The 16,463-nt window shown below is 48.7% G+C and overlaps 1 long non-coding RNA gene across 1 annotated transcript; it reads left to right on the top strand.

Moving 5' to 3' along the window:
* The first annotated feature begins 2,352 nt into the window (after positions 1-2,352).
* On the top strand, positions 2,353-6,246 carry LOC120500343. Its single transcript, XR_005627079.1, has 3 exons — positions 2,353-3,444; positions 3,714-3,892; positions 3,978-6,246. It is a non-coding gene; the product is annotated as an uncharacterized LOC120500343 (long non-coding RNA).
* The last annotated feature ends 10,217 nt before the right edge of the window (positions 6,247-16,463 follow it).

Here is a 16,463-nt window from a genome sequence, read left to right on the forward strand (position 1 = left end):
GCGGCGGAGAGCCCCGGGCCGCGGCGCGCCACCGCCGCTCCGGGCCGGGCACCCCGCCGGCCTCCTGCCCCCCTCGGAGCCCTGCGCCCTCCTTCGCATCTTTACTGAAACCTGGCAGTCTCCGCAAGGGGAAGTAGCTCACATCCCCAGCAATTTAAGTTGTTAAAATGCGTGCCTGCCCTTTAAAAAGGGTGTTTGATAAGTCCTGCCTTTGCTCCCAGGACCCAACACTCCTAAAACTAAAAAAAAAAAAAAAAAAAAGAAAAAGAAAATAAATTGTCTCTAAGCAAGTGACCTGTTCCAGGTTTTAGTAAACAAAGTGTGATTCAATGATTCATACTGATATCGGTGCGGCAGAGCAGGGGGGACAGTGGTGTCAGTTTCTGTATAAAAATAAAAATGAGCCCAACTGTTGAGAGCTTGTCAGTACCAGGGCTCGGTGCCTGCCCAGTGACCCCCTGGCCCAGCTATAGCTGCAGAGGCTGTTCCATGCTAGGCTGAGCAATGGCATCTGGGCCCTTTTCCCCGCGCAGGCAGGCAGGGGGGCCCTGCCCCGGCACTGCAGGCTCTTCCTCCTTCCCTGCACTCGGGCTTGGCTGGGGGAACAGAAACCCCTGCCTTGGGCTGCAGAGCGCTGACCCCAGCGGCCATCGCTCCGAAAGCTTCAAACAAATGATCCACTTCCTCCTCTGTTTGCTTTGGAGTCGCGGCATCTGGACTTTGCGCTGGCGGCTGATTTTTTTCCCCTCCTCTGGTCTTCAAGAACAACCAAAATAACCAACCAGAGAAATGCCCACAGGCTTGAGCTATTCCAGATTTTATTTTTTTTATGATCATTATTATTATTATTTCCTTAAGGAGAGCAATCAGGTTCCTCGAATTTCCTTCTCTTTATAGTTTCTTTTTTTTTTTCCCTCGCCTTGGCCAGAAGTGTGGAGTAGACAGAGGAGCGAACAGCCTATTATTTTCTGCAGTTGTTTACTCGTTCTGTAGATGGTGCTTGTTCCCAGGGCTCTAAGCCTCTCTATAATTAAACCCATTTTAATTGTTAGTTAGAAACGTCATTTCGGGGACTTTCCAAGAGTTACAGAGAAAGCCAGCCGCGATAACTATTTCACTACCGAGTCGCTGGCAGCCTGGTTTCTGCCTGGTTCCTCCTGCGGCCCAGGCACGGCATGGGGCTGATCTCGGAGCGGGATTGTGGCCGGCCCAGGGCCAGCAGCCCCTCCGCCAGCACAGCCCGCTGCCCTGCTGCTTTTGTGCTAGTCGCTTGTCCCCTGTGCATTTGTTTTGGAAACTTGGGGTTTAAGGCTGCACATTTCCGCGGATCAAGTGGCAAAGGCTGAAGCCGAGAAGGAATTTTTTCCAGTGATTTAGCTTGGCAAACCCCGACTCCATGGTGGTCTGCCTTGCATTGCCTGCGCACATGCTCAGCTCAGGAATTTAGCTGCTCACCCCACCTCGTGGCTAAAAGTCAGAGCCCTCCGGGCCAGAGTGGGAATTTGTGTGGGCATGAATTCACACCGAGCGGAGGAATGAAAAGATTGGAGCCTTACACCGCCCGCCAGAGCCGTGCCAGAACTTTGATAGATGCAAATGAATAAAGATAGGTAAATGAATAAATGAAAGTCAATTATTAAAGACGATTACTGAAAAAGTGAATGAATGCAATGCCATGCTCACTAGCCTTCTTGTATGAGTCAGTCCATCCAGGCCCAGCAGATTCCAGATGGGATACTACAGCTGGGCCTGGGAAGCAGGAATAAATGTCCAGAACCTCCCAAGCCCTTCTCAAACTTGTCCTCAGCACAGGAGGCGCTTTTGGAGCCCTCTCCTTCCCTGGGTCAAATGCAAGCAGATGCTAAACTTGTCACAAAATACAGAGGGATAAGATTCTGCATTAAACCTGTGCCCACATTTAGCAGAGGAATTAAGAACCACTTTCATGCACGAGAGCTGAAGCAGGCCAGAGTGGCCAGAAGGCGGGGAAGAAGAAGAGGGCAGCAAATGAAATGATAAAGGCAGGAGATTTAAAGGATTACTTTTTCCAATTGCGTGTGTGTATAAAACTGTGGGCTCGTTGGCACATGATGCTGTAAAGGTCAAAAGTATAAAACAGGTCAAAAAAGCAATTTGACAAATTTATGGAGGAAAAGTCCCTGGAGGTTTACTAAAGGCAAAGGCAGACCTCTGCAACATGTTGCTGGACAACGCACAGCAAAAGTATCACTCTCTCATCCCCGTTTTCCCCCATAAGCATTGACTGCTCTTGGAGGTAAGAGGAGAGCCACAACAGACCTTTGGTCTGATCCAGTTTGGCACTGGGATGTTCAAATCAGCACTATCTTGTCCCCAAGCCACGGAGCACGGGTTCACACGCTGGCCTCTGCTGAAGGCTGGAGAGCAGTCTCATGGGGTGGCTGCACTCTTTGCCCAGTTTAACTCCCCGCCAGGGTAATAAGAGGTTACTTTGAGCACTGAGTGTAAACTGAATCCAAGTGCCAGCTTTGCCACAAATATATTTGATGATGGTGCAGCTCCCGTGGCAAAAGAACAAGGTTGCTATCTTAAGACACCTGCACTTCCCCTCACCTGGAGCCATTTGGCAGTGGGAAGCCTGCAGATCTACTTGCGTCAGAGTTACTGAGCAAGAACTTGAGTATGAAAAAGCCTGAATTGTTGAAAACAAGGTGGGGGTGGGGTGTTTTGGTTTATTCCCCCTCCTACCACTCAGTTCCCAAAGTTTCAAGGTAGGAAAGGGAAGTGCTTTCGTCACAAGCAACGTTTTCCGCTGTGAGTTTCAGATGAGTTGGGCATTTCACTCCCCTGCTCCCATGGGAATCCTCAGGTAAACAGACATGTCTTGTCTGCAGCGGTGCTCCGATGTACAGCGGCTGGGAGCAGAGGAAGGACAAACCTCCTGACTTTATTTTTGCTGGGGGTGTAAAATGAGCCAAGGCTTTCTGCAGTCACTATTCTATACATATCTTTTGGGTCTGATGCTATTTTTGTTGGCTGTGACCCTGGAGGTGTAGGTGTGGAAGTGCCTTTCTGCTGCTCTCTGCATGCGGGTGTAGATGTTTCCTCTGTTCCAGGCACCTCCTCAGACTCTGTGGCCTTTCAGGGGGAGTAGGCGGATGTCGGCGTGGCCTTTCCCCACCTGTCTGTAACTTTTTAATACTTCTTTTTATTTTGGCCTTGCGCTTCTTCCATGGAACATCTCTGGGTAGCCACTGGGAGGTGTAAATGGCTTGAGATGGAAACCACAGCTTGTAGGTGCGCCCTCTGCCAGGCTTTTCTGGCACCCGAGGAAGTCAGGTCTGTGCCTGCTCCCAAGCAAAAGGGATATTACCAGCTGCTCGGTGAGAAAACAAATTCACAGAGATACAGGAAAGTGTGTTAAGGTGGTGGGAAGCAACGGGAGTGAGATTCCTGGCAGCTCGGGTATGTAAACATTCATAAAATAGAGAGTGTGTGCATGTGTGTACTTTGTGGTGGCAGGAAACCCAAGAAGCTAGCTCCATTATTTTTGCTGGAATTGGTAGCAGCCGTACCAGACAAATATTATAAGCCCTTAATCCTCCTGACTTTACACCTGTGAATGACCTAAAGACCATCCAAGGTGATCTAAATTACAGCACATCTTTACTAATTAGTAATGGGGTTTGGGATCTGATTTAGTTGTTTGTAAAAAGGGCTTTCTTGTTTTTCAGTAGCTCAGATGTTGGACTACCTCTGGGGGAAGTGAGGGGAAGGCAGGAGGTGGAGGTAATGCGTGGCCTCTTCTGAAGTGTCACATGGATGTGACTAGCCTGCCACAAATTTAGCTCCGGTGGCACTGACAAGACACTGCAGTGGAAAAAGCAGAGATGTCCTTTTAAGCAGACGCAGGGTAAGGAAATTGGCTGAAGCTAATGGATCTAAGTTATAATTTCCAGTGGAAATACTAATGCAATTAATGTATTTCCACACAGCAGGACAGCAAGCCCATGCAAGTGTTTAGCTGTTTGTCATGACTGCTCAGCAGGCTGGCCTAGCCACGTCCTGGGGTCTGTCCAGCTGCACCCAGACACATGCAGCCTGTGCTGAGGGTGGGTGCAGGGCTGAGACACACGCCAGTGTGGCAGTAGGTTTGAGGGGCTGGAGGAGAAGACCATCACCAGGACCAGCTGCTGCATGGGTGTGGAAAGTGAAGGCGCCCGACCAGCAACATCTGTCTCCCTGCTTGTGACCTGGGTGTGGGGCTGTTACTTTACCCCAGCTCCGTGGCAGTGCAGTCCCCAGCTGGGGTCTGCACATCCTGTCTGGACACAAGGACAAGCAGGAAAGCCCAAGAGCCTCCTCACACTGCGCCACAGATCTCCCTTGCTGCTGCACCCACCACCTCCTGCAGAGAAATCTCTCTTGTTAGGGGTGTGCCTGTTCTCAGTGAAGTTGCAAACCCTCTAGGGCAAGGCGCAAGACTCGTCTGATCTCCTCCCTGAACATGCCACAAGTGCGTGAAGCTAGAGGAGGGATTTCCATCCTGCCCGTGTGGTAATGGGAGCTGAGGAGGTGCCCAGCCTGGATGCAGCAAGGCGAGGTATGGAGTGAGATGTGTTTCTCATCAGTGGTGGAGCAGAGCCACGAAGCTGCTGTTGGGGAGACTGCAGTTCTATCCTGCCCCATCCCCTCCCTGTGGAGAGTCCACATCCATGGGACAGCCTGTGCAGCCAGGTGCCAGCATCCTCTTTCCTCCAGCTCTCAGCTGGGCACATGGTGGTCCTGAGGTCCCCAGCATCCCTGCTGGGCCCAGCCTCAGGAGCGAATTATTGTGTGCAGCAAAGGCACAGCTTCAAATAGGTGTCCTTAACCTGGCCTAATCTGCACAGGGCTCTGTGCCTGCCGGGGCAGAGGGAAGTCAACTATATCTCACCTCCATAAATTGTTGTTCAGATTAAGGGAAGTGCCAGAAGCTTTAAAGAGGCTGTTGGCAGATTCCAGAAAAAAAGAAACAAGTGACACCTGCTGCACATCAAAACAGCAATTACCTTTGTATCAGTAAGATGGTTAATGCATGTAACAAGTGGCTGGAGATATGGAAGGGCATAGATCTCAGAAACCAGGACAAAATCAGTTTTTTCAAATCCTGCATCCATGGTCCTGAGCTGATATACAAGCAAGATGATAATGCAGCACAGTGGTTTTTGTTGGCCTCTGCCTGTTTCCAGCCACAGCAGCCCTGGCTGCTGATTATTCAGCAGACATTAACCAGTGGAATGTTTCCGTGATTTTTTTCTCAAATAAAGAATGCTGGGAAAAATGCTTTCATATTTTTATTTTCTTTTTTGAGAAAGTCTAAGACAACTCCGGAGCCTTTCAGATCATGACATTTATATGACATGCGGTGCTGGTGTCAGAAATTGTTGCTTGCTGTGCTGGTGGCCACTTACTTCCAACAGGCTCAGCTGTAACCTTCTGAAAAATACCATTTTGTCCTTTCACAGTGGAGCTTGTCATAACCTTATTTCCAAACACATGGGTTGCACTCCACACATCTTACAGCTCCGTGAGATATTTGCATTAGGGAGGCAGCTTGCTTTCCCGCCTATCCCGTTCCATCAAAACACACTTTTAGCCCCAGGCAGGAAGCCAAGGTCAAGTCTCCTTTTCTTTTTTTTTTTTTGTTCCTCTTGCCTGCTCTGAATGCATGATAATACAGACTTCAGCTCCATTATTATATCTTTTCCCACAAGACCGTTGCCTCATTCAGACCTCAGCAGGGAACATGTTTTCACCTCTGCCAGCTGGGCATGGCTGGAGAGCCCTATGCCCGTAGGAGCTCCAAGGGGGAGGACACGGAGGTGAGGCTTTGCAGAGAGGATAGAGGAGTTTGGTTAGCTCCAGATCTGGTAGGGCATTTCCAGGGAGCCTCTCCCACTGCCTCCCTTGTCAGGCCAGTAATGAAGAATGTCAATGACGATGGGATTCCTCTCATCTCTTTTTAAGTGCCTAAAAGTTAGGTGTCTAATCCTAATTAGTTAGACAGGCTTCCTGCATAGCCAATGGAGACAAATAGGCACCTCCAGTGTATGATTCATTTCACATATCTTGAAGTTTATCTTGAGAAGGGCTGACTCACCTGACAGCCAAGCACCCGCTTCTCTTCTGTGGCTGTAAAGGCAGATCGGCAACTTGCTGAGGATTTGACAGCTACGTTTTGGGTGTCCCAAGCGGGCAAGGTGAGTCCTACTGCCAGCTGCGGCAGTGGCTATGGCAAGTATCATCACTTGGCTGCTATGGCTTGCCCCCCTCCCACCCTGTTTCCCACAGAGAAGGTCCATTTGCAACCCTGCCCAAGCAGGGCTGGGTTTTAGTCTGTCCAAATCACATTATCAGCCCTTATCACATTATCAGACCAAGTTAAATATTTATAAAGCACCTGGGGGCAGGGTCCACATCTTTCTTCAGCTTGTATATTCCCTCGAGGAGCAAAGCCCCTGTGCCGGTTTGCAACCCTTTGCAGGCTGGTGCAATACAGCACCATGAGTCCGTGTGCCAATCTGCATGTCTTGACAAAATGCAGCTGGGAATGCAGAAAGACCTCATGGACATTGGGAAATAGGCAGGAGTGAATCATAAGAGTCAGGAGAAGCAACTAATGTGTGGGAAAAAGGCAAATGTGCTACCTCTGCACAAACATACAATAAGGAAGTATGTAATAATAATTATTGTTATTGTAATACGGCCTGGGTGAGCATTTGGGAAAAAGATATCTAATAACTGACAAGCGACGTGGCTCGGTTTGTTTTGATCTGAAATTCAAACAATGGTTGTGTTTATAAGGCAATAATACGCAGGGTACTGGCACCACACCAACTATGCACTCCCCAAGTCGGGTTTATATAGGTCATGCCAAACAAATAATAGTGTTCTTCAATATAATTACTGATTCATTACAGAAAGAGAATGTAATTGAGTCTGTTTGGATTTCAGGGAGGCGTTAGATGTAGTAAATTCATACATTTGAGCTCAGATTGGGAAAGCTTTGTGTGCTCGCCTAGTTCTACTCATCTAGGAGTCTGAGATAAAATTCCCACTGCAGCCTGCCCGGCAGCATGAGAGCTTTCCCTCAGGCTTCAGCAGTTGCTCATGCTCCTGCTGCCCTTTGCAAACTTTTTCAGTGCCCATTGAAGCACTTCACAGATAAACTGGAAAATGAAACTAATGTTAGAGCAAAACTCAGATCCAAATATGCTGGACATGGCTTTTACCTCAGGCAATAGCACCTACCCCCTTGATCCTGGGGACATGCTGGCCCCTCCACTTCTGAACCTCCTGGTCCATGGCCCACTTCTGGATGTGTCTCTTGACACACATCATGTCAGTGTTACTGCAGGGGAAAGCAGCAAAAGGCAGAGGATGGGATAGACTGGCAGTGCCCACCAGTTCCCTGGACAAAGACACCCCAGCTTAACTGGCACATTTGGCCACAGGAGAGTTAAACTGTGTTGTTCTCATCCTGGCATGAGGGTGGGGTTGGACAGTGGCAGGGCCATGATGCCACACAGCATGGCAAGCAGGTGCTACCAGCACTCAGTGTTACAGGACAAGGGCTGGCCTCCGAAGGTGAGGGAGCACCAGGGCTGCTGCTCTGGTGACTTTTGAATGGCTTTGCCACATGCCGTTCCCTGGGGCATTGTGGCTGCAGTACTCGCTCTGCTTTCCCCAGGGAGACCTGGGCAGTCCTACTCTGGTCTGAGGTGTTTCCTGCCAGCCTTAACCCTGTGGGGACCCTGCACAGCACACAGGGATGGATGATAGTGCCCAGAGTAGCATCCTCAGCACCCGGCACAGCTGCCAGTACCAGTGACAGGGCATTGCTGTGTGTGACACCTGGGCTCAAGGGGTTTACCCAGGAAAACAGAAGGCATTGTGGCACAGCCTTGGAGTCAGCACCCCTCATGTCCATCACCGGCCCTGCTGCTGCTCCCCGCAGTACAAAGGGCAGAACCCCTGTCTCCTTCCTCCCTCCTGCCCTGCCCCAGGTAGCAGCTGTCTTTTAAAGAAAGGCCAGACAGGGCATAATATCAGGTGTCCAGAAAAGCAGGGACCGTGCTGGTCACCCTGGTGGGCCAGCACCCAGCAGAAGGATAGAGCACTGATGGAGCTCTAGACCCACTAGTCAGTTGACTTCTGCCAGCTTCTGAAGAAGTTCATCAGGAACAAGCAGAGACCATAGTAATTTATGCTTTCAAAAGGTCTTTTGATAAAAGCCTTTCCAAGAATGAAACAAACTTGGCAGCCATGGTATGAAAAGTCCCATAATGGATTGAAAATTGAGTCAGAACTGGCAGAATGGGGGAAAAATCCATTACAAGTAAAAGGCCAGTGTTCCAGTTGAGGAAGAAGAGTTTACTGGGTGGAAGGGGCTGGTGGGACCATGCCTAGCAGAGATGAAAGCAGCCCTCTGAATACTATTACAAAAATCAGTGAAGGGGGAAGAAGGATAAAAAGGCAACAGCATCTGCTGCCAACAGCGAACCATGCATTATAAATGCAAGCAAGTCTTGGCAGGACTGGGAGGGACTCCAGAAGATTCTAACTAAACTTGGAAACCAAACCACCATGATGGAGAAAGTTCAGTGCACACAAATGCCAAAGCAAGCTGGTTTAGAAAAAACTGGGCAAGTTTCTTACTCTGAATTAGAAGTTGTCTTGTTGGGGTCAGCAGCAGACAGGGCAATGACTGTTCAAGCATCACACATAAGACACTTGCAACATGGGTCAGCATGAAAACCATGTCATTATATAACCTGGGTACCCATCACTTGCCCCTGTGAAGCAGGACCTAAAGAAACATTGCAAGATGGACCATACTGACATATAACCTGGGTACCCATCACAGTCCGTGCCCACTTGCCCCTGTGAAGCAGGACCTAAAGAAACATTGCAAGATGGACCATACTGAGTCAAGATCAAAAGTCCATCAAAGGCACCATGGAAGAATAGAAACAGGATCAGAACTGGATGCGGGACTTTTTCTGTGAAGGGAGGTTGAGGAATATAATATTTCATTTGCAGCAGGGATGAGGAAGGCTACAAAACAATAGTTCCCTTTAGCAACAACTGGCTGATGCTTTTGGTTTATTTGTGCTCTGCAAGTTGAAAAGAGAGATGTAAAGGTGCTTTTAAAAATAGTTGCAAGGAAGTTTGTGCTTTGCCACTGCCTCAGTACTGTTCCTGGCTGGATGTGATGTGCTGATAAGCTCATACCTGGCCTGAACTCAGCCAGCCCTGCGTGCCAAGCCACCCGGAGCAGTGCACCGGCTCAGGAAGGTTGCCAACACCCACTGGATGCAATTGCCTTGTGGGCAGCCTCCAGCCCTGGGCAGCAGCTGGTGAAGCCCTGCCTGTGCACTGAAAGCCTGCTCACATCAGTGCCCAGCTGTCACGGAGTGGGGACTACACTGCAGGGCCAAATGTGGTCCCTGGCAGGGCGTGGTGACACCGAGACCCATGCAGTAAGAAATGGAAAGGGGGGGTCTGTGTGTAAATAATTTACTAGGATGACCTGGCTATCAGGGATGTGGTCCCTGGCAGGGCGTGGTGACACTGAGACCCATGCAGTAAGAAATGGAAGGGGGGTCTGTGTGTAAATAATTTACTAGGATGACCTGGCTATCAGGCCCTTGTTTATTTTTATGAAGTTACTAAAGAATCATGTTGATTTTGAAACAAGTTTGGGGGACCAGAGAAGCAAAGGCATCTGTCCCCTGTGTGTGGCAAGGCAGCCGGGTTGGGAGGGGACAGATGCCTTCTGAATTTCCAACTTTTCCTGCATACAGAAACCTTTGTGGAGAAACCAGAGAGGGAGAAATGCCACACATTCTACAGGTGGCTGAACCAGAAAGGTGGGAGCTTTGGCACACACTCTGTGGATGACCAGGGAGGGGAAGTCGTTGGCTGGATAATGTTTGTCACTATTTCAGTCAGGGCTTCTGGGTGCCCCCAGCTGCCAGTGCTGTGCCGGGGCCATGGATCCACAAGAGAGGTAGGCTTTTGGCGGAGAAACAAAAGCAAAGCATGGAATTACTGCCATCAGAGGAGCTAATCGTGCTCCTGCCAAGAGCAGAGACATTGGGCCTGGTGTCTGGCTACCGTGCAGTGCAGGTAGTGAGCACTGGGGATGATGGGATGCCCTGCTCCACAGCGCAGTTTCCTCGGTGTGGTGAAGCCCAGGCAGCCTTGAAGATCCACAGCAGGATGCTTCCTCCTTACCTCCTTATCTCCTTACCAATCCTTTGCTTTCTGTAAGGGGATAAAAGGTGTTGCAGACATATGAGACATTGATTGCTGGCAACTGGGGCTGAAAAAAGAGAAAAAGGCTAATCCTCCTACTTTCCTACTCTTTTTCTTTTTCTCTAAGTCTCTGTTCCATACATCATGTGATCATAAGTGAATCTAATTATTCAGCTAAGAAAAGCATGCTGTTCATATTAGCTAGCACAGAGAAAAACATGAAAACTCTGAAGTGTGAGTCAAAGATTCAAAAGCAAATGTATAGAATTCAATGTTACTGGTTTTATATTTTTCTTAGTTATGTTCCTTAGGTGACTGACAGTATTTTGGAACCTGTTTGTCAAGCATTTGGGATTAGCTTTCTTGGAAGGGCATGGATGTGGGCCCTCTAGTGCCACTTGGGAAATGCCAAGATACCAGCCCACAGCTCTTCAGGGGGAGTTGTTCCTTGGCAAGTACCAAGAGCATAATCAGAAATTTGGAAGCACTTCAGATGGTCAAGGAGAAAAACAGATCAGTTTTTCTCTTTATGTCTCCTGCGTGTGGCTGGTCCAACTGGATAATAGATCCAGCAGTAACTCAGCAGCAGAAACTGCTGGTTCAATGGTTGCCTGATGTCCTCTTGAAATGAGAGTTCAGACAGTGCTGCTTTGTTTGTCTGTGGATGGACACTTGCTATCTCCAGGCCTACAGAGCAAGCAGTGTTAGACATATCAAAATAATTTTTAAGAAGTCTTCTGACTCCAAAGCTCAGTGCCTTTCAGTTTGTGTGCACTGAGCTGAGAAAGCATGCCCACTAATTGTTACTGAAGTCAGCAGTGGTTGGCCCACCAGTACAATGCCAGGATGCTGGGCAAACTTCTGCCCCTCCTCCCAAGTTCAGGTGTGTTTGAGATGTGCAGCTCAAAAATGACCAGTCTGTTACCTCTGATATTGTCGATGGGTAAAAATCTACAGGTTCAGGATGTGGTGGATGTGACTGTGTCTGTTGCAAATGGAGCTGTTCCAAAATGCATACCAGAACTTCTAAGTGTCATTAAAATGCTGAAGACTCATTGAGGAGCAGGTGTTGGGTGGTAGGTGGTAAACGCTTTCTTAGTGAAACTGTTCTTAAGAGGAAGTCTGCTGATGGAGGGAGGATCCTACAGTCGCCTCCAACAGTATAAGCAGAATGAAAAGCAGCAGCAGCAGCAGCAAAAGCCAGTAATGCACCAGAAGATGTGTTCAGCCTAAATCAGACCAATTAATTAGCTGTACCGATGAATTAATATGCTAACTAATCCACATCTCCTCTGAACCCTCAGCTCCAAAGCTCATCCCAGGCAAAAGGTTATTGCAATAATGATGCTATGGAGAGGCCTGGAGCTCTGTCCCAGAGCTGAGTTGTGCATCTGTATGACCAGTTTGCATTTGTGAAGTGCATACCTTTCATGGAATCATAGAATCATTAAGGTTGGAAAAGACCCCAAGATTATTGAGTCCAACCTTTGACCAAACACTACCATGTCAACTGAGCCACAGCATTAGGTTCTAGATCCAGTCATTTCTTGAATGCTTCCAGGAATGGTGACTCCACAGCCTTCCTGAGCAGCTCATTCCAATGCTTGACAACCCTTTCAGTGAAGAAATTCTTCCTGATGTCCAACCAGAACCTCCCATGCTGCAGCCTAAGTCCATTTCCTCTTGTCACTTGTCACCTGGGTGAAGAGACCAACCCCTACCTGGCTACAGCCTCCTTTCAGGTGGTTATAGAGAGTAGTGCATCTCTCCTGAGCTTCTTTTTCTCCAGGCTAAACACCCCCAGCTCCCTCAGCTGCTTGTCATCAGACTTACTCTCCAGACCCTTCACCAGCTCCACTGCTGCAGAACAGAACACAGGTTTCAGGGTGTGGCCTCACCAGTGCCGAGTGCAGGTATCTGGGTGAAGAGACCAACCCCCACCTGGCTACAGCCTCCTTTCAGGTGGTTATAGAGAGTAGTGCATCTCTCCTGAGCTTCTTTTTCTCCAGGCTAAACACCCCCAGCTCCCTCAGCTGCTTGTCATCAGACTTACTCTCCAGACCCTTCACCAGCTCCACTGCTGCAGAACAGAACACAGGTTTCAGGGTGTGGCCTCACCAGTGCCGAGAGCAGGGGGACAGTCACTGCTCCTGCTGGCCACACTATTGCTGATACAGGCCAGGATGCCACTGGCCTTCCTGGCTGCCTGGGCACACTGCTGGCTCATGTTCAGTCATCTGTTGACCAGCACCCCCAGGTCCTGTTCTGCTGAGCAGCTTGCCAGCCTCTCTTCCCCCAGCTCCATGGGGTTGTTGTGTCCCAAGTGCAGCACCCAACACTTTGCCTTAGTGAATCTCATACCACTGGCCTCAGCCAATGATCCAGCCTGTCCAGATGCCTCTGCAGATCCTCTCTTTTGTACCAGAAAAAGTAAACAATAAGTGGTTCTGTGCAGGTATTAGACTAAGAAGAGTGTCCATATTTGTGTGTGCTTGTGCTGGCTTAAGGAATTGTGTATGTGCATAAGAACAAGTGCTAGTGAACACGTAGCAAGACACTGAGCAGCCATCACACATCTGCGAGTGAAACTGTGGCACAAACAGTGTGAGCTACGACAGGGAGCAAGGGTGAGCAGGGCTGTGGGAGTGCTCATTCACTGCCAGAGCTCACGGGGAGGTTTTGCCAGCCGTGGGGAGTGTGGGTCTGTACCAAGAGCGGGGCAGAGGAGCAGTACTGTGGGCACGGGCACCCACACACATGGGAAGGCAGCAGGACGGGCGCGTGGCACTGCAGTGCTGGAGGGGAGATGCAGGAAGGCTTTTTCCCAACTGTTTATACAACATGGTTTGACTCAGCGAAGAATTAACATGGTAAAGAAAAATCTAGAAGCACTCTTGCCAGCTACAAGCAAAGTGATCAGCATACACAGGATGTGGTAAGAGCTAAAGGCGTCCCGTTATTAACTTCACTTTTATTTCAAGGGGATTCACTTCTCTGTTCTGGCTCTCATTTGAGAAGTGAAACCCAAGGTCACGGTACCATCACAAAAGAAATACTGGTCACAGCTCATTTGTTTTTCTGCTTTATTATTATCTTTTAAAAGGTTACTCTGCTTTTCCTTGAATGGAATTTATTGAAATTGCTGGTAATGTGAAGTCCTCACTCTCTGTTTCTCTCCTGAGGAATTATCCCATTTGCTCTCATTTGAAACTGTTGACTCTGAGGGGAGTGTTTATACCTCGCAGCATGGTGCAACCCAGAGCAGAGGGAAAAACGCAGGTTCCTTCTAAGCACATCCAGAGCCTGTGCACTGCTCACAAGGTGCTTTGTAAACATTTATTCATTCTTGTACACACGCTCCCTTCCCTCCCCCATCAGGTGAGGAAATATTATTGTCACCATTTCACAGATGGAAGAAGTGAATGCAGATAGGTCTGGTGACTCACCCGTAACCGCTGAGGCTGATTTAGAGCTGAGGCGTTAAGCTCCCAGCCACCTAATTTAATCCAGCAGGTCACGTTCCCACCCAGGCCTGACAATATAGGCAGTGCCAGCTCCATCTACCTGCCACCCACTGGTCCTGTGAAGCAGCAACACTCATCTCTGCGTTTGCAGAATGAGATCAGATTGCTGCGGCTTACTCCATGCGGTGTTGTCATCAGAGCGCGATATATCATTATGATATCATGATGTTATTAGGCCTGAAACTAACGCAAGGCCACGCACAGAACAGAGGTAGGCAGTGGAAAATCAGCGACCGTGTGCTCCTCCACCACATCACAGGCACACACCCTGTACCAGGGTGTTGGTTGATTCCACCACACTGCAAGGAACTGCAAGCAATCTGCGTGCTGGGCAGGGTCTCCCCACCTTCTCTTTTGGGGCCTGGGTTAATTTCTGCCCATACAGTCCTGGTGCAATTGTCTGAGGGAGGAAAGAAGGCACTGTGAGGAGATGGAAGGAAAATGTTTGCCTCTCGAGTGGAAATGGCTCTCATAGCACATGGTCAGGAGACAAAGATCATGGCCCCAGCTCTTTGTGAGGGTAGCTGTTTTTAAGTGCTGAGCACTTAATGGAAACTAAGCCTCCTAAAAGTGGTTCACTACAAGCATTGGGAAACAGAGCTTTCAGTGTCTCATCACAGCTGAACATCCAGGGCCACATGTTGCCACTGCTGTTTGCTTTTGCTTTGCTATTTAAAATCCTCACCTATGTTGTTACCCTCTCCCACACAGAATCAAGAACAACAACAATAATAAAAAAACCCCAGCTCCTTATCATCTTCCTTTGCTTTTCACACTGTTTACACAGGGCATGATTTCACTCATGCCCAGCTCATTGCAGACAACTCAGATTAGTCAGTTCCCCTTTCTGAGACTGGCTGGTCTGGCTGGCTGGGACTTGGGCCACATGAGATGCTGCTGCACCCAGCTTCACGCTGCTGAAGGGGAGGTCAGCTTTCCTTGCATAAATCTTAACTTCTGTTTTGAAATAAAACACTTGGTATTCTCATCTTTGGAATATAACCTTTGTAATAGGTCATTTCAGTGAATCTGGTGTTGCTTTTTTTGCCTTGTCACGTGAAAAACTTGTTTGCATTGCCATGACAAAGTTTGCAGAAAGATTTATCTTGATTTTTGTGGGCTTGGTACCTGTCTTTCAGGGGCTGCTACTGTACCTGTTAAGAACAATGGCAAAACATCCACAAATTTCAAGGTGTGTGAGATAAAAAGTACTCAAAAGTACTTCACAGTGGGAAGGGAATGCATTTGAGTGCCAGGACTGTTCAGAGGCCTCTCTACATCTCTTTCAACCATCATGTGTGGGTTTGAGGTGCATTGGGACTTTGTAGGGAAATGGGTGAGTCTTAAGCATCCAAAAGGCAGGTGGGTAGTTCTTCCTGTGACCCTCCTTTAGGAACTAAGTGCCACTCACACTGTGCCAGAGACAGGAGCTTTAGAGAGTCAGGACAACACCTTTCTGGGCTGTTGTCTCTGCAGTTGAGGTTTCTTTTCCTGCCTGAGGGTTAAATGTGGGTTTTCCTTGGAGGGCAGAGTAACTAGTGGCAGGAGAGCTTGGACTGGCATGTGGAAGAGCCTCAAGTCAGTACCGTTCATCCACAGAAACAGAAGATTCATTGTTGTTGAACTGGCAGAAATTTAATCTCCTAGTTAAAATATTACTGGGCTCTACTTGCTCTTATCCTTGCACAGTGCAAGGGGCAAGGGGCTCAGTAGGTCAGCTGGCTATTACCTGGCAGCAACTGCAGGGACCTGGTCAAGGCCCAGAGTGTGACCTGTGCCTCCTTGGTTAGATCCTTTTCCACAGTTCATGTTGTTCTTTTATAGCCCCTGTTCACGCTTCAGTGTGTTTTGTGCTAAACAGAACAAAGTAAGAACCCTGCAGAGAAGAAAGCCCAAGCCAAAGCTAGGTATGGTCAGCACATCAGCTGTCCTGCAGTAACAGAGTGCACAGCATCAGCACCTGCTGAGAAAGGGAACTCCAGTCCTTAGAACAGTGCAAAACACAGTGCCTAAATTGCAGAGGTCCCCAGTAGGGAAGGCAGCTGTGCCAGCTGTGAGAGACAAATACAATGACTAGTTGAGGAGTCACAAATTCAGAGCAAACACCCAGGTAATACTCCACCTTCTTCTAAGTGGCATAAGTCAACACCCAGTGGCACAGGTAATCAGAGCCCTGAACAGCACGGGGCTTGTTTGCTGCTGGTGTAGCTGTTGTGCCTACCCCAGCCACAGACCCCTGCTCCCAGACCTAATCCACCAAGACAGCAAGGTACAGTTTTGCTGGCCAAAAAATTTCTAAATGGGAACAGGGAGCAATCTTCACTATCTCTTGCAGGTTCCAGCTCAGCAATGTATGCTACACCCATTCATCTAAATGCAGAATTAGTTCTGAAACTAATGATAAGGCTTAAATGACATTTCACACAGCTAATTTATTTCCCCACTGTCCCAAAGTGCTTCCCAGGTGCTGAAAAGCTTAGCTGCCAAAATCTCCATGGCCTTTGTTGTCAACCTCAGCAAGACAGCTCTGCATTGCACCATCTTTCCTATTCATGTTGGGTTTCAACCCTTAATGTGCCAAGCCTCAGAGCCCCCAGCAGTGGGGGAGGGGAGGTGGGGGGAGGGAGGCTGTTCTTCTCTCAGCACAGCCGAGGAGAA

This window comes from Passer montanus, unplaced genomic scaffold (genome assembly GCF_014805655.1).
Source record: "Passer montanus isolate IOZ18808 unplaced genomic scaffold, ASM1480565v1 scaffold18, whole genome shotgun sequence".
Taxonomy (NCBI): domain Eukaryota; kingdom Metazoa; phylum Chordata; class Aves; order Passeriformes; family Passeridae; genus Passer; species Passer montanus.